This window comes from Lissotriton helveticus, chromosome 1_2 (genome assembly GCF_964261635.1).
Source record: "Lissotriton helveticus chromosome 1_2, aLisHel1.1, whole genome shotgun sequence".
In the NCBI taxonomy this organism is placed as follows: domain Eukaryota; kingdom Metazoa; phylum Chordata; class Amphibia; order Caudata; family Salamandridae; genus Lissotriton; species Lissotriton helveticus.
In genome coordinates, this window is record NC_136058.1 from 265,788,748 (window position 1) to 265,807,407 (window position 18,660).

Genomic DNA, 18,660 nt, shown 5'->3' on the forward strand with positions numbered 1-18,660 from the left:
ATCGAGGAACGCCCCACTGCACTACTCGGAAAAGCCCATGGTCCTTAATGTTTCAAGGTCAACGCAGAGACCTCCTCCCCACTTCCCCAGTACCGATACTGGTGAGGGACGACATGAGGGAGGTTCAAGAACGCCGGCGCAGGAACAACATGCGAGCGAGCCGCCGGCGCAGAGCGACACCAAAACAACTACACCGAGGAGATCAAGTTGTCATCAGAAACAGACGCCCAGGAGGGAAATTTCAAACATACTATGAACCAGGCCCGTGGACTGTAACCAACACGAAGGGGACTATGGTGACTGCCAGCAGGGAGGGAGAAGAAGTCTCGAGGAACACCTCATGGTTTAAGACGGTCCCTCTTAGCTCAAGCATGGACACCGAAGACACAGATGGAACCAACGAGCCACCACGGGCAGTGGCACAAGAAGAAGAGGGCAGCTCAGTACGAGTCACCCGAGAGCCGGAGCCAGAGCCGGGGGCGGGAGCATCAATCTTGGGCACCCCCACCCGGAATCCATCACGGGGGGGAGAACGAGGGCAAGGCCGCACCCCTCGATACAGTCTGAGGCCCAATCCCCGCCCAAGTCAAAGACTCAACGACTACGCCTGCCAGCTGAGACCCTGAAGCCGTCATCAAGAGGGACACGCAAGTACAGAGTGCCTGATTTCATTCAGTGTGACATTGTGAACAGTTTGGTTTGAGCATTTTCGAATTTTTGTATAGTTGGATAGAGATGTAGTGCGGTTAGCACTCTAGTGGACGCACGCACGCATCCATGCATCCGCAGGCCAGGCGTGGCCTGCGGGGATCAATAAAAGGAAGGCGTGTGCTCGGACACGTCACTTCCGACTGGGACGAGTGTGTGGCTCACTGGCTGGCGCTGCGCGTCCCAACCCCTGCGCAAGCGGCCACCTGTGCCTGGCAAGGCCCACACACCCCCACACAACAATGATTATCAAATATTTTTCCTATTTTCGCCCAATGTTAACTTTGCTGATATTACTGCTTTGTCTGACATCTCATAGTAGGGCTATACTGTGCACCAGTACCATCAGCTAAGAATGGAATGGAGAAAGGAGATTATCTACTACGTGTAACTTTGCCAAATGTATGGATGTGATGATTTATGACCAGCTGATGGTCAACAGCTAGCATATATAGCAAAAGTTGAACATTTATGAGGCATAGGAAACCCCACACTTGATGAAGTCATCAAATCTACCAAGGTCATTGAATAGTCTCATCGGTGTGTGAGGTACATGTTTAAGAAACCTCAGGAAAACCTGGATAGGTAGGTATGCTGTGTGGTCACTAAACAAGGAAAGACAGGGTTGAACAAGCTCAGTAAAAACTTAAGAAAAAATATCTTGTTTCAGATGCAGCAGTTTGTCACAAATTGCTTAGTTCAAAAACTGCTCAGCCTTAGGCAAGGAATCTAATAGCGGTGGACGTGCAAGGCGTTTTAATCAAGTGTGCAAGGAAGGCCATCACATAAAAAGACCTTGAGTAGCACAGATTTAATCTGACATGCATTATAAGAAACAGGAAACAGCAGACCTTGAGCAAGGATCCATTGGTCCAAGAGGTGATAGACAAGCACAGACAACAGGTTGATAAACCTCCGGTCTGCACGTTGAATGTGTTTGCAATTGAATTGGAGGTTATGGTGGACTCTGGGTCACAGTAAGCTATAATCACCGCAAGAAATTTATTCTGAAGTTTGCATCTATAGTTGGAACATTGATAAAACCAGATATAAGATCTGGGGCTTTAATGGGAGATCAGTTGAGTTCAGTGAATTTTTCTGAGAGTTCAGTGGATTCTTCTGAGTCACTGCCCAATTTAAGGGCAGAAGTGTTGATACTAACATCAACAATCTATGTGACTCTCAAGGGTGTTTGTGTCCTTGGATGGAAGGACCAAAGACTGCTACAAATTGTTTTAAACTTTAATGCATCTGATCCAGTGTTGGCTATCCAGGAGGATGATAATGCTGTTATTACTATTGGGAATCTCCCTAAAACTATCAGTGAAGAACTTGGAAAACTGTTGGTATTCAAACCCACATTAAATTGAAAGATGGACATTTACAAGTGAGGCAGAAGTTGAGGGGAGTTCCTTTATGTGTAAGAAAGGAAATGCAAAATCTGTTGCATGATCGCCTGATCAAGGAATAATAGAAAAAACATTCATCTGAATGGTGTAAGGAACATTCTGAAGAGAAAAAAAAATGTGACCCTACTTTTATGTGTTGACTTAAATGCCTTTTCGAAAAATGTGGTATTTGTTGAGGGAGTACTAGCCTTCCTCAAGCAACAACCACAATCTTTGTCAGAGTGAACCACCAAAGTCACTTAATTAACCTGTGCTTAACCCTCTGGTAACTTGGGCAAAAGCAGTCGGGATTAAACAAGATTCAATGTATTAAGTATTTATGCAGCTCACAGATAGTAATAAAGTGAAAGCACTGCTAAAGAAAAATCACACACCATTTTTGAAACATAGAGTACATTTCAATAAATAAAATGAGACCAAAACAACAAAAATCCAATCAGTGCAGCCAGAGATATGCAAGATTTTAGATACATATAGGCCACAAAGTACCACTCGCGTTTATCTGGTTATGCTAGATGGAGAAAAAGCCACAAGTTCTAGCCAACCATGATGGAACACAACCAGGTACAGGGGCAAGGTGAGTATCGCTTAAAAAGTTCCCTTTTCAAAGTCTGGTGCAAATAATCCAGTTTGCGTGGATCAGGGAAAGTGTCACAGATGGTCGTCGCTGTATCGTGAAGGGCTAGCCAGGCATCGCAGATGGTCACCACTGTAGCACAAACATCCTCTCAGGCATCACAGGTGCTCATTACTGCAGCTTCACGTTGGCAGTCACCGCAGACTGTCGATGCAGTCAAGTGAATTGGATATCTTGTGTTCCTTGTTAGCGCTGGTGGTCGCTGCAGTGAAAAGAGTCGGATACACCAGAGTTACACTCTGGCGATCATCACGGGTGGTGAGATCTTTGCTCGAAACAAACGTCGATTCGCAGTCACAAAGAGCCCACAACTTTCAGTATTTCTCTTTTTCTTCACAGGATGAGCTCAACTGATGCCAGCCAATGGTCCAGTACCTGAGGTGGCACCTCCAGAGGACCAGGAACTCACTCTAGCAGAGGCCAGGCAGGTCCTGTGAAGGTCAGCTGGGCAGTTGTAGGTAGCTTGTTGTGTTCCTGTAACTCAGAACAGAAGGTCAGCCATCTTACCCTTGGACTCACTCTGCCTGGGATGAAGGGAACATGTCCATTCTTCCTTTTCAGAAAGCATGCAGGCCTCAAGCAGCAGGATAGTTCTCTGGCAGCAGGTCAGTCCTTCTTCTGTAATTTCCACAGGTCCAGAAGTGTATTGAAGAGTTGGTCTGAGAGTCCAATATTTATTCCTGGTACCAGGTTTAAAGTAGGAGAAACTTCTAGACTTCCACCCCACCCCTCCCACCCCACATCTGGTTCTGGAATGTCCTTCCCCTCCCTGGTCTCAAGATGTCTGGGGTGACAAAAGGCTTGTGTGAAGTTCTTTGTAGGTGCAGGAGGCAACCCCTATTGAAGTGGAAGTATGGTAGGTGACAACTTTTCCCCCACCCATCCTGTCAGGAGGCGCAGCTTGCCAGCACCCAGCCACCCTTTGTGACACTGTCTGGGGAGAATACACAAAGGCCTACTGCCAACTATACCTAGTCAAGTGACCCAGGACACAGACTGCAGGCACCAAATAATGAGGACAAGGAATGGCAACCTTCTAAAAGTGGTAGTTTTAGAAATTTGAATTAGAACTTGACTTTACCATGAAAGAGGATTTTAAAGAACCATTCTTTAGGGAACAAACATAACATTTCTACCTGTTCCCAGGCAAATGTTATCACTTATTAAATGTAATAAGGTAACCAAATGTTATCCTATGACAAAGGTATGCTTTGCAGCAGAGGAGAAAAACGAATTTAAGATGTTTTCACTACCAGGGCACGTAAAACTCAATAGTACATGTCCAACTTTTTAAATAAAATGCACCCTGCCCTATGGGCTCTTTTGGGCCTACCCTGGGGCGGCTTATATGCATTTAAAAAGAAAGTTTAGGTCAGCCAAACAATTTGCTAGGTCAAAATGGCAATTTAAAACTGCACTCAGGCTGCAATGGCTGGCCTGAGACATGTTTTAAAAGGCTACTTAAGAGAGTGGCACAACAAGGTCTGCAGGCTCATTAGTAGTTTTTAATTTACATGCCCTGGGTACAAGTAGTACCAGGTTACTAGAGACTTATAAGTAAATTAAATGTGCCAAATGGGTGTGAGCCAATTTGACTATGTTTAAAGGAGTGAGCAAAAGCGCTTTAGTACTGATTAGCAGGTAAGTATGTAAAGGGCACAGAGTCCTAAAAGCCAATGAAAATGAGTTCAGAAAATAGGAGTGAAGGGAAAAGTTTTCGGGATGACCCTGCAGAGAGGGCCAAGTCCAACAGCCCTCAATGCAAACATCTTCACCAACAGGCATCCGTTACCTAACGTGAATGAGCTAATTTCAATTATCAATGGGGCTACAGTATTTTCTAATCTGGATTTATGACAAGCCTACCATCAAACCGAATTAACTGAGAAATCGAGACCATTAACTGCATTCATCCCTCGGCTTGGTATGTTTCAGTATAAGAGAATGCCATTCGGCCTAGCCTCTGCCTCATCCGTTTTCTAGAGAGCCATGTATCATATTTTCAAGGACCTGGAGTACTTCCAGGATGGCATTCTGGTCTTTTCAATGGCTACACAGCAACATCTTGAGAATTTACGTGTGGTTTGCTCGCAATTGGCTTAACATTTTCACCTGCCAAGTGCAAGTTGATTAATGACCAAGTGGAGTTTCTGGGTCACAAGCTTACAGCAGACAGAGTTGTACCCAAGAAGTCCTTACAGTCTACTGTCAATCAAGCTCAATGCCCAACTTCCAAGGATTAATTACTATAATTTTGTGGATTTTGCCAATATTATTCATGCTTCTTCTAACATTTTGCTACAGTCTTGGAAGCCTTGAGACATTAACTATGAAAGAATCAGATATATGTGTGAGGAAAGGACCAAGAACCATCTTTCAACTTGATAAAGCAAAACATAACTAATGCGACCATTCACAGTTGGAAAAGAATGCACCATAACTGTGGACACCAGTGCATATGGACGAGGGGCTGTTCTGTCTCAGCAACCAGGACACAATCAATGACACTATGCTGTCATTGAGTGGGATCAGCTGGATTGCATGGGACATTAAACCATTTAGGCATTTTATTTGGGGAAGCACGTTCAAGTTTCAGATGGACTACAAACTCCTTGTTTATATATTATGCCCATGTGATGGGTTGAATTCTACAGCACGAATTTCCATATTAAGTTTGAAAATGCAAAAATATTGCTTTACAGTGTTGCATGCCCTAGGCAAAAGCAACAAGTGGACAGATTTTTTGTCACGGTCCCCTTGACAGGAGTTTCGTTGTGGTGAGTAGAGTGAGGAGGATGAACTGGATGTGGCTGCAAATGTGGGTGAAGTCTGTACCTTGCAAAATGTGCTGTTAACTGAAGAGATGTGGTTCTGTGAGGACGCCAACGATGAGACTTTGTGCAAGGCACAGGAAGACACTTATTCAGGTAGGACAGCAGTTATGCAGTTGCATGGTGAACTACACTCTTTTCCTCCGGTTATAGGTGAATTACGCGTAACTAATGACATACTATTTACAAATGACAAATGTGTCCCATTTATAAAACATAAAGAAAATTTCAATGAAGGCCTGCCACCAAGGTCACATGGGAATGCCAGCCGTGAAAAACATGTTGAAAGCAATATTTTGGTGGCCTGGTATCGACAGTGAAGCGGACCAGTATGTTCCAAATTGTGTAAAATGTTCCAATCGTGATGCATAAGGTTCCTTGGCCACAGCTACCATGGCAAAAACTAGCCTTTGACATTGCAGGTGCGTACTTAAGATTGGCAGGCACTATGCAGGATGCCATTGTCATTGTAGATTATTTTTCTGAGTGGCCTGAAATCATGTTTGTTGAAAGGCTCACTACAGAAAAAGTTATACATTTTCTGAAAGAGAAATTCAGCAGAGAAGGTTTCCCAGAAACCATTGTTACCAACAATGGCATATAATTACCTCCAGGGAAATTACATGTTTCTCTGATTCGCATAATATCAAATACACATTGCACAGCAGTGTACCACCTGCAAACTAACGGATTGGTTGAGAGATTTAAACATTATCTTAAATATAACATGTAACATGGGCTTGCAAAACAAGATGTCTCCTCAAAACCGTATAAGGAAAAGATTGTGGGCTTTCTGCATAAATACACACTTCACTACTGGATACTGTCCATTTCAGTTGCTAAGAGGAAGACTCCCTTCATCCAACATATCCCCCATGATGGTTGCTTAAAAGCTGCCCACCAAACAGAGTTTGAGTGTTATGTTATGTTATGTTATTTGTTTTTTGTACCGCGCACAGCTGCCCCAGCAAAGGGGCGTCCTGGCGCCTTGATGTGATGATGTGGATTATGAACGTGGCAGGGGAAATGTATCAAGGAAACAGGCCTTAACCTAGAAAAGATATGATCTTATTCACAGGGTCTAACCACATGATATTTCTGGTGGGGAGGGGGAAGGGGGTGTGTGAGGAGTGGCATCAGGTTGCCTGTGAAAGTGGAAAAGGGTAAATCTTGGTTTTCTAAGACAACTAAGGTAGTAAAACTAAATAAAAGAAGTGTCATTTCAAAGGATGGCATCAGAAATTTTCCCAAATGTGTAAAAGAAAGTTGGTGTCCTAATGAGGAGTATGATGCAAAGGATGATGATCAATCTTTCTCCCATGACTTTGAGTTGCCTGTGTCGCTCATGCACTGTTCCAGTTCTACCGATAACATTGACACAATAATTAGATCACAGCTCATTGAGAGTCATGCTGGCCCTATTCCTTTATAAACTACTGAAGTGGAAGGATCCATTGTTAATAGTGACAAAGTGTCAACCAGGTCAAGAACACTTTCATGGAGGGTTCTCTAGGAATAAACTGTTTTTGTGTTCCTTTAAGGTGAACAATGTGTTATATTGAAATGCTACAGACCGCTCATTTTATTGCTGTTTACTTTAATATCTTCGCATTTTTTAGAAATTCATTATAATGTTCATTGTTCGCAGTTAAGTGCTTCCCGTTTGGGATGGAGAGATGGTACATTCCATGGAAAGTTGAGAGTGGGTGGGCAGTTGGTGTGAGGGAATCGGGATTGGGGATAAGGAGGCTGAGCTGGATCTATGTCAAATAATTTTTTCATGTTACTTACCTCTCTTTCCTTGCGTTGGTACACAAAATTATTCTTTTTAGAATCTATAGCTCAAATGAAGAGTTTGAATGGGTCTGAGATGGACTCAATGTCTTGTTGATCTGGCTAATTGCTTTGCACCACTGACTGTGAGGAGCCAGGATGTCCAGAGCAGTCGTCCTTGTTCAACCTTTGACCCTGCTCGCAGGGCCTGCCCGCTCCACCCACCGCATGATGGCCCCCCGTGTGTCTCCAGGACCTCACCGCCGCTTCCACCTGTCTGACGCTGCTCCTGCGCCCTAAGTTTTCTGGGTTTTGCTGTTCTGTGCCCCTTGCGTTTGTTTGTGCCCACTGTTGTTCTGCCTGTATCTTGTTTCATTTTTTGCTCTGCCCGTGAATGTTTTCCCGCTTTGTGCCACCCCGCTCCCCGCCGCTACTCCCCGGCAGCCCGCCCCTTTTCCTTCTGTACCCGCTTCCCCGACGCCCATTCGCCGCCCTGCTCCCGCCTCCCAGCTGCTCCTTCCTTCCACTTCGCCATATATGGAGGAGACTGCGCGGATGCGCAACAGACGCGCACAGCGGACGCGCCAAAGGCAAGCCTGTCTGCGCCCGTCTGTGCCTGGACCGCACCCAGCGCCAGAACCCCTGGACCCCGCGCCCCCCACTACCCCAGACTGCACTACGACTCCTGCACCCTCCGCCCCCTCAACACCAGACGAGCCCACCCCTGCTACCGGGCCACCCCGAAACGCACCCAAGGACCCTTCACCTGCCGCAACTGCAGCTACACCAGCATCCAGCCCACAAAAACACCAGCCAAAGAACTCAACCACCTCTGCTGCATTCTCCTCAACACCGCTCCGCTCGCAAGCATGCCATCGAACTCTGGGACCTCCTAGACTCCACCGCCCCCGACGTCGCCTTCCTGACGGAGATCTGGCTGAACGCCACCTCGACACGAGATATCGCCATTGCCATCCCATAGGGCTACACGATCTCCCGCGGAGACCGCGACAACGGAGTAGGAGGGGGAATCGCGATCGTCCACAAAGACTACATCAGAATCTCAACTAACACCGACGACACCCACACCACTGCCGAGCACATGCACTTCCAGATTCACACCGACCCCAACACGACCCTCAGAGGAACTCTCATCTACAGACCTCCCGGACCCCGACCACAGTTCAGCGACACCATCGCCTACCTCATCAGCACCCACGCCCTCGCCTCCACGGACTACATCCTCCTCGGGGACCTGAACTTCCACCTCGAGAACAACAACAACGCCAACTCCACCACCCTGATCGACAACCTCGCCAACCTCGGACTCAAACAGCTCGTGACGACACCCACCCACGCCGCCAGACACACACTGGGCCCCATCTTCTCTGCAAGCCCCCACGTCTCCTTCAACCACACCACCGAACCCCACTGGACCGACCACAGATGTGTCCACTTCACCTTCAGGAAACCCACCACACACCACCGCACCCAACAGCTGCCACGCCGCTGCTGGGGCAAGGTCACCGAGGACCAACTGACAACCACCCTCGCCAGGAGACCACCCACTGACCCCACCGACCCAGACACCGCCGCGACCAACCTCACACAGTGGATCAACGACTGCGCCAACACCCTCGCCCCTCTCAAGATCTCCACAGCCAACCACACCAACAACAAAGCCACCTGGTTCACCGAAGACCTCCGGACCTCCAAACACACCTGTCGGAAGCTGGAAAAGAAATGGCTCCACGACCGAACACCAGACAGCCACACAGCCCTTAAGAGCACCACCCGCAGACACCACCAACTCATCAGGACCGCTAAGAGGACCGCCTTCAAGAACCGCCTAGACAACAACGTACACAACACCAAATAGCTCTTCAGCATCGTGAAAGAACTCTCCAACCCCAGCTCCAACATCAATGACATCCCACCATCACAAGACCTGTGCGACTCCCTGGCCACCTTCTTTCACCGCAAGATCACCGACATCCACGACAGCTTCACCCCGCACCCACCGCTGAGTTCACCGCCCCTGCGACTACCACCCGCACCAGCCGCCTGACCACTTGGTCTAGCATCAGTGACGAAGACACCATCAAAACCATGAACTCCATCCACTCCGGATCCCCATCGGACCCCTGCCCTCACCACGTCTTCAACAAGGCCAGCACCACCATCGCGCCCCACCTCCGGAAAACTGGAAGCATGCCGAGATCAACGCCCTTCTGAAGAAGCCCAAAGCGGACCCCAAGGACCTCAAGAACTTCCGGCCCATTTCCCTGCTCCCGTTCCCGGCGAAAGTAACAGAGAAGATCGTCAACAAACAGCTAACCCGCTACTTTGAAGACAACAATATCCTGGACCCCTCCCAATCCGGTTTTCGCAGCAACCACAGCACCGAGACCGTCCTCATCGCCGCCACTGACGACATCAGGACCTTGATTGACAAAGGAGAAACAGCCGCCCTCATTCTCCAGGACTTATAAGCAGCCTTGACACAGTCTGCCACCGCACCCTATCAACAGGCCTCCAGGACGTCGGCATTCAAGAGAAGGCCCTGGCCTGGACCACATCCTTCCTCTCCGGCAGAACCCAGAGCGTCCACCTCCCAACCTTTCGCTCAAGAACCACCGAGATCATCTGCGGCGTTCAACAGGGATCCTCCCTCAGCCCGACGCTGTTCAATATCTACATGGCTCCTCTCGCCCACGTCGCACGACAACATAACCTCAACATCATCCCCTACGGCGACGACACCCAGCTAATCATATCCCTCACCAAAGACCCCCACACCGCTAAAGCCAACCTCCACAGAGGAATGAGGGCCGTAGCCGACTGGATGAAGGACAGCATACTGAACCTGAACTCAGACAAGACGGAGGTCCTCATCCTCGGACCCACCCCATCAGCCTGGGACGACTTCTGGTGGCCCACATCACTAGGCACAGCCCCAGAACCCACGGACCACGCACGCAACCTGGGGGTCATCCTCGACTCCACCCTCTCCATGACCAGGCAAGTCAACGCCTTCTCCGCGTCCTGCTTCAACACCCTCCGAATGCTCTGCAGAATCTTAAAATGGATCCCTATCGACATGAGAAAGACCGTCACCCAGGCCCTCGTCACCAGTCGACTCGACTACGGGAACGCCCTCTACTCAGGAACAACAAACAAGCTCCTGAGACGACTACAACGAGTCCAGAACGCATCAGCTCGACAAATCCTTGACGTCCCCCGCCGCAGCCACATCACACCCCACCTGAGAGGCCTGCACTGGCTCCCCGTCAACAAGAGGATCACATTCAAGCTCCTCATCCACGCGCACAAAGCACTTCACAACACCGGACCTACCTACCTCAACAACCGACTCAGCTTCCACACCCCCACCCGAAGCCTCTGCTCAGCCAACCTCGCCCTCGCCACAGTCCCTCGTATCCGGAAAGCCACAGCCGGCGGAAGATCCTTCTCTTACCTCGCCGCCAAGACCTGGAACACTCTCCCAACCAACCTACGACAGACTCAGGACCTACTGGCCTTCAGAAGACTCCTCAAGACCTGGATCTCTGATCAGTAGCCCCCCACAGACTTGTGGGAGGTGGCTGTACAACATCTGGTGGATGTGGATTTAAAGAAACAAATGATCTGTGGGGTCCTTCTGCCCTTGTGGATACTGTGGGGCAGCTTTACAAGAAACTGACGTATCTGTAGAGATGTGTTAGTTTCCCTTCACCTTCTTGTGAAACCCTTGTGCCGCCATGGATACACCGTATTTACAAAACGGCGCAAGGATTGACAGATGCGTCAGAAATTCTGAAGCATCCGTTGGGGCAAAAATTGCAGGAGCCATGTCGCAAGCACCACGCAACTCCAGCAATGTATGGGGAGGCCTACACTTATTGTACTGTGTCACTTCTTACAACTGCTCCAAGCAGTAATAAGGTTTTGAAGCAGTGGCATCCTAGAAGTGGCGTAGTGAAATCTTGTGGATTTTACTGCGTCACTTCTACAAGGCTTTGCTGCGAACATTATACCTGATGCAGGTATAATGTCGCACAGGGCTTTACAAGGTGACACATCTCCCTAGATGCGTCACGTTGTAAAAGGGCCGCAATGTGGTGCATTGTTGATGCCGCAGCTGCGTCACAAAATGTGACGCAACGGAGGTGCAAATGTGATACAAGGGGCTTGTAAATTTGCCCATGTGTCTAGTGCGCAGGGTGCAGAACCAGGTTGTGCCTGAGGTAGTGAGCAGAAACCATTCTGTGTCATTGCTGTCTGCTGTTTGACATGTGACAGAACCACAGAAATGTTGACATTACAAATGTGAGTGCAAGTTGAGGGTCTTGTTGGAAGAGGCAGTGACTACTGCGTAACAGATGGAGGTCTCACAGGGTACAGCTTTCTTTGCTTATTGGTGACCCTTGCATTGGGTCATTGTGGATGCAGGGGCATAGCTGGTTTGAAGGCGTCTCATCACTAGCAGCCTGATTCATCAATCTCCCGTTTTGCGAGCCCCTAATAGCGATTCATAACGAATCGCTATTAAGGACTTGCAAAACGGGATTCATGTAGGAATTGCATAAAGAAATGCGATTCCTACACATTCCTTATTTGCGATTAGCAAATTGCTAATCGCAAATAAGGAATAACTCCCCATTCATTCCTATGGGCCAAAAGGCCCATAGGAATGAATGGGGAGTATTCCTTTTTTGCGATTAGCAATTAGCTAATCGCAAATAAGATAGCGATTTAAAGGGTGCCAGGGGTGTCCAAAGGACACCCTGTATCACCCCTTAAATGCAAATTGAAACAGGTGTTGCGCACACACATGTCCAAAGGACATGTGTGTGTGCAACATGCAACTTAGAAAAATGCTTTTAAAAGCATTTTTCAGTTTTCGCTATTTACCATGAGGTTTGACCTCGCGGTAAATAGCGGGCCGAAATTGCGAATTCGCAATTTTTAAATGGATGATGAATTGCATTTAAGGAATCTCAAATAGAGATTCCTTAAATGTAATTTCTCGCAAAATAGCGAAATCGCTATTACCGATTTTTGCATTTGGGATGATGAATCCCAAATGCAAAAATAGCGCTCGCAAAGGGCCAGATTCTCAGAATCTGGCCCTTTGCGAGCCGATTTCGGTTTGATGAATGAGCCTGCAAGTCTCTTTGCTGCAAGTGAGTCCACATAACTAGCACCACTAGTGGTGATGCCTGCCTGAATCAAAGTAGGTTGGGTTTGATGGCATTCAAAAAGAAGAACGAGGAGGAGTTCTTCAGGCTGTGTGCTTACTGAGCAGAAGGGACCCAATGCGAGAGCCCTACCTCTACAGTAGATCCTGGGGTAAGAGCTCGCAAATATTGCTCTGCTTGAATAATGCTCAGAACACTGACGTCTATGGGAAGACCAACATTACTGAGGCACCGAAGAACGCAGAGGAGAAACAAGAGGGTTTTATGTAACAGGATCTTGAAGGATCTTGAAGGATCTTGAAGGCAGAGTAGGTGTTGACTAGCTTAAATGCCAAAAATAGAGTGACTAAATCCTCATGGTTGAGGGATCATATCAGCTTTGAAAGACTCGAAAAACGTTAAGAACGTGCAAATATACTGAATTGTGAACATGTCTCTGATGTATTCGATTTTGGACAATTTGAAAAGTGGATCCCAGCTCAGGGTGTTTGGTGTACCCTAATGAATTGGAACTGCATCTTCAGTGTAGTGGTGGTGAAAATGCTGGGCGATATGTTAGAGTCTTGGTAGGAGACTGAATTACATTGAATGCCTAAAACATACAAGTTTCCCCTGAGGAATTGATGGGGCTGAGATGGTGTCTTCAATTCTAATGAGCACAAGTAAGGGTGGTACTAGAAGCAGTGCACAGTTGTGATGTTGTAAAGCCGTTGCCTCTAGCTACATTTGTGTCAATAGCTAGGAAAGTGTACTGATGCAAATCGAGAAAGGACTGAATGCTAAGAATGTGGAGGCATCAATTATTTATTTAGTGAACCTGAAAGGGAATTTCCAAGGGCAAAATATGTTTTCTACAGGCTGAAATAGCCAGGACTTTTCTAAATGGGATGGATGAGGTTGAAGGATGATAAGTGGGCTAGGATCAATCTTCGTTCTTTTGCTCCTTCTGGAAATTGATTGAGGGTTGTTTATCTACTCCAATGGGAATGGGAACAAATCTCATTGAGGAAGCAGGACGTGCAGAGATTAGGAGAGCTGCATGAGTGTCAGATTTTTTTCCTTCATTTTTATGCTGTATGAATGGTCCTGAGATGGACTCAATGTCTTGTTGATCTGGCTAATTGCTTTGCACTACTGACTGTGAGGAGCCAGGATGTCCAGAGTAGCCCTGGACCATGTCACAGGCTTGTGGGAGGTGGATGTGGCTTTAAAGGAACAAATGATCTGTGGGGTCCTTCTGTCCTTGTGGATACTGTAGGGCAGATTTACAAGAAACTGACACATCTATAGAGATGCGTCAGTTTCCCTGCGCCTTCTTGCGAAACCCTTGTGCCACCGTGGATGTGCCGTATTTACAATACGGCACACCATGGCGCAAGGATTGACAGATGCGTCAGAAATTCTGATGCATCTGTCGGCGCAACAGTCACGCATTGCTAGAGTTGTGTCGCAAGCACGACGCAACTCCAGCAATGCATGGGAGGCCTACACTTATCGTACTGTGTCACTTCCTACAACTGCTCCAAGCAAACAGACATTTTGATATTACAAATTTGAGTGCAAGTTGAGGGGCATGTTGGAAGAGACAGTGACTACTGGGCAACAGATGGAGGTCTCACAGTGGTACAGCTTTCTTTGCTTATTGGTGGCCCTTGAATTGGGTCATTGTGGATGCAGGGGCATAGCTGGTTTGAAGGCGTCTCATCACTAGGTCTATTTGCTGCAAGTGAGTCCACATAACTGGCACCACTAGTGGTAATGCCTGGCTGAATCAAAGTAGGTTGGGTTTGATGGCATTCGAAAAGAAGAACGAGGAGGAGTTCTTCAGGCTGCGTGCTTACTGAGCAGAAGGGACACAAGGAGAGAGACCTACCTCTACAGTAGATCCTGGGGTAAGAGCTAGCAAATATTGCTCTGCTCGAATAATGCTCAGAACACTGACGTCTATGGGAAGACCAACACTACTGAGGCAGCGAAGAGCGCAGAGGAGAAACGAGAGGGTTTTAAGTAATAGAATCTTGAAGGATCTTGAAGGCAGAGTAGGTGTTGGCTAGCTTAACTGCCAAAAATAGAGTGGCTAAAGCCTCATGGTTGAGGGATCAGATCAGCTTTGAAAGACTCGAAAAACGTTAAGAACGTGCAAATATACTGAATTGTGAACATGGCTCTGAGGTATTCGATTTTTCGACAATTTGAAAAGTGGATCCCAGCTAAGGTGGCCCGATACACAGAACTAACTTAAGACAAAATCCTAAACTTACTACCATATTCGTATTCACGGAAGACACTTACTCATTTTGGTATTCACAGAAGACACTTACTCATTTCGGTATTCACAGAAGTTAGGAGTCCTAAAGTTAGGAGTCCTAACTTTACTACTACTAAATTGAGAAAAATCCTAATTTTAAGACTTTCGGTATTCACAGAAGGCGTTTCGGAGTCCTAAAGTTAGGAGTCCTAGCTTTACTACTACTAAATTGAAAAAAATCCTAACTTCAAGACTTTCGGTATTCACAGAAGGCATTTAGGAGTCCTAAAGTTAGGACTCCTAACTTCTGAGAATACCGAAATGAGCAAGTGCCTTCTGTGAATACCAAAATGAGTAAGTGCCTTCTGTGAATACCAAAATGGTAGTAACTTTAGGATTTTGTCTTAAGTTAGTTCTGTGAATCGGGCCCAGGGTGCCTGGTGTACCCTAATGACTTGGAATTGCATCTTCAGTGTAGTGGTGGTGAAAATGCTGGGCGATTTGTTAGAGTCTCAGTAGGAGAATATTTACATAGAATTTCGAAAACATACAGGTTGCCCCTGAGGAATTGATGGGGCTGAGATGGTGTCTTCAATTCTAATGAGCACAAGTAAGGGTGGTACTAGAAGCAGTGCACAATCGTGATGTTGTGAAGCAGTTGCCTCTTCCTAGATTTGTGTCAATGGCTAGGGAAAGTGTACTGATCCGACTGAATGCTAAGAATGTGGAGGCATAAATTATTAAGTGAACCTGAAAGGGAATTTCCAAGGGTAAAATATGCTTTCTACAGGTTGAAATATCCAGGTCTTTTCTAAATGGGATGGATGAGGTTGAAAGGTGATAAGTGGGCTATAATCAATCTTCATTCTCTTGCTCCTTCTGTAGCTCCTTCTGGAGATTGATTGAGGGTTGTTTATCTACCCCAATAGGAATGGGAACAGATCTCATTGAGGAAGCAGGACGTGCAGATATTAGGAGAGCTGCATGAGTGTCAGATTTTTTTCCTTCATTTTTATGCTGTACCTCTTTGTTCTCCCACTCTCTACTTTCAGCTTCTTGTAAGTCACTTAGGGGCATATTATCAAAGACAGGCGATACATTATCGCCGCTTTTATCGGCAGGAAACTGCCGATAAAGCGGTGATAATGGCCTTGATAATATGCTCTATGAATTCCAATCGAAGCCCATGTTAGATGTGTTCACTAACATGGGCTTCGATTGGAATTCATAGAGCATATTATCAAGGCCATTATCGCCGCTTTATTGGCAGTTTCCTGCCGATAAAAGCGGCGATAATGTATCGCCTGTCCTTGATAATATGCCCCTTAATCCTTATGCATATATTGTCCTTATTTGATGCACATACTATTAAATAAAGATAGAGCGTCAGAGAGATTCAGTGGGACATTAGGGAACAATTGTGTTGCTGAATATGTGAGTAAGCTGTACATTCACTTTTGGTGCTTCATATAGAAATCTAAATTGAAAACATAAAGCATTGTTGGAACTTGGTGTTATATATAATGACTGTGTCACACTGTGTATGGGCGGGAATGTCTCCTGCAAGGAATATGGGTGTGTACACTTGCCCTAAGTGCTCTATTTCAGGCAGGTGAAATTAGTATCCTGACGTATTTATTTGGCCCTGAAGGTCACAATAAATCTGCATTATCTCAGAGTGCTTGGTCTATCCTTAACCAAGAGGGGTGCATGACCTATCCTGAGACCTGAAGGGGGTGCACCAAGTGTGCCCTCAAAGCTGAGTACTGTCTCTGTCCAAGGTATATCCCATAAGGTGGCGGTTTCAAAGTATCATGTTTTGTAATTTGTACCTTTCTCCCTTTGTCAGTGAAAGTGTTTTGTAATTAAGTGAGGCACATACTAAGTGACATGCATATTCATTAAAACGCAAGCTACTGGTAGGAAGCCTGCAAGTCAACTGACAGTACAGAATCTCAATTTACATTCAAACTAAATAGAATGAGAATATAATAGGAATCATCCCATAACATCTCTTGTTTTATATAGCAGGATGGAACACTGGTCTACTGGCCACTCTTCTGTTAGGTTCTGCTGTTGTAGAAAACACAGAAACTAGTGCTGAAATTCCATGTGCATGTTGAGTGTTTGTGGGGCTACAGAGAGCATGTGATACACATATGATAGTACGAGAGAGAGAGAGAGAGAGAGAGAGAGAGAGAGAGAGAGTGTGTGTGTGTTTCTCTCAAAGTCTGAGTAGTGAAGCTTGTGGGATCCATTTTTAATGCAACTAGTAGCAGTGTGGTGGCAGAAGATGGAGGGGGGTGATGGCATACCCAGACAGTCCAGGTGTATTGCCTGGATGGTGAATACTCAGACACAGTGAAGTGAGGAGAATGGAGGTCTTTAGAAATTCCCTGGAGACTATTTTAACACGAGCATCTGCATGCTTTTTTCTGAGCACTGGTAGATGGTAGGACTACTGCTTCTGTTTTTCAAGATGAGGAAGATTCTAGGCAGGGCTGGTCATTTTGTCTGTCTCTGATTACTACTAAAGGAAGGCTGATGACAGTCAATTGCAGATATCTCACACTTCATTGTGTCAGTGTTAGGAGTACGTCTGATACTTTACTTACATGCTTGTGCCTACTCCTGGGGTATATGCCATACACCAGGGGTCTCCAGCCACCTCTGTTCTGGGCTTTTCTTTTAACACCTTCGCTACGGCGGCTATTCCGCCGCAGCGCTAAGGGGGCGGGGGCCGCGCGTCGCGCCCATGCTGGTGACGGAACCGCTCCGTCACCAGCCTCTGTTGAGCTGTGCTCATGACAGAGCAGTTCCGTCATGGCCCCGCCCGCTCAATAGAACGCGCCGCACAGGCAAGAAATCAGCGCCGCGCAGGCGCGTCGGGCGGGCAATGACGGAACCGCTCCGTCATCACCACAGCGCTACCGCGGCTGATGACGGAGCGGTTCCGACATCAGTGGTTAATCTAACTCCAGGGGTAGCCCATCTCTTTGTAGTCAGTCTTGAGGCCTCAGCGCCAGGCGTTTTTTGGCCTCCCTCTTCTGGTTTTCCCTTGAAGGTTCCAGGTCAGGGCTTGCCTGGTGATGTCTGATGCGGGCTTTCGGAGGATGTGACCTAATCAGCCTCAGCCTCTTCTCATGATTTCTTCATGAGGAGGGAGTTGGAAAGTATGCTGCCATAGGTTGTTGTTGCTGATGGTGTTTGGCTAGCAGATTAGGAAGATGTTATTGAGGCAGGTATTGATGAAGATCTGGACTCTGTTAATGGTGGGCACTGTTGTCCTGAAAGTTTCAGCTTCATACAGAAGGACGGATTTTATGTTGGTGTTAAAAAGCCTGATCTGGGTTTGCAGTGTTAGGTTAGGAGTTTAATACCACAGAATTCCGCTGACTTACATAAAGGCTCTGTGAGATTCCGCGGAGATCCGCTCATCTCTAATTATGTGTGCTGGCACGCGCGTAACCGAATATGTGTGTAATTCAATTTGTGTGTTGCAATGCACACTCTGTGCCATTTAAAATTCCAAGTCTCACAAGGGGGCTGCAGAAAAAATGAGAACCAGCTGCAACAGGTGTACATAATATACAAAATGCAAAGTTATTGCTAGCATGTGCACCCAAAACAGCCGCCTGCCCGCTCTTCTCGATCTGCTGCACCTCTCGTCACATGGCCCCAGCACACTGCTGCATTCTGCCGCCCCGCCCTACCCCCTGGTAACATATTCAGAAACATGTCACAAGTAAGTTGTTTCGCCTTCAGAACTGGATGAATTACATAGTAATGGGCTAATACTAATAAACTGATATTCCAACACGTGCCTATCAGCCTAAGAGAGTTAGATTTGAAG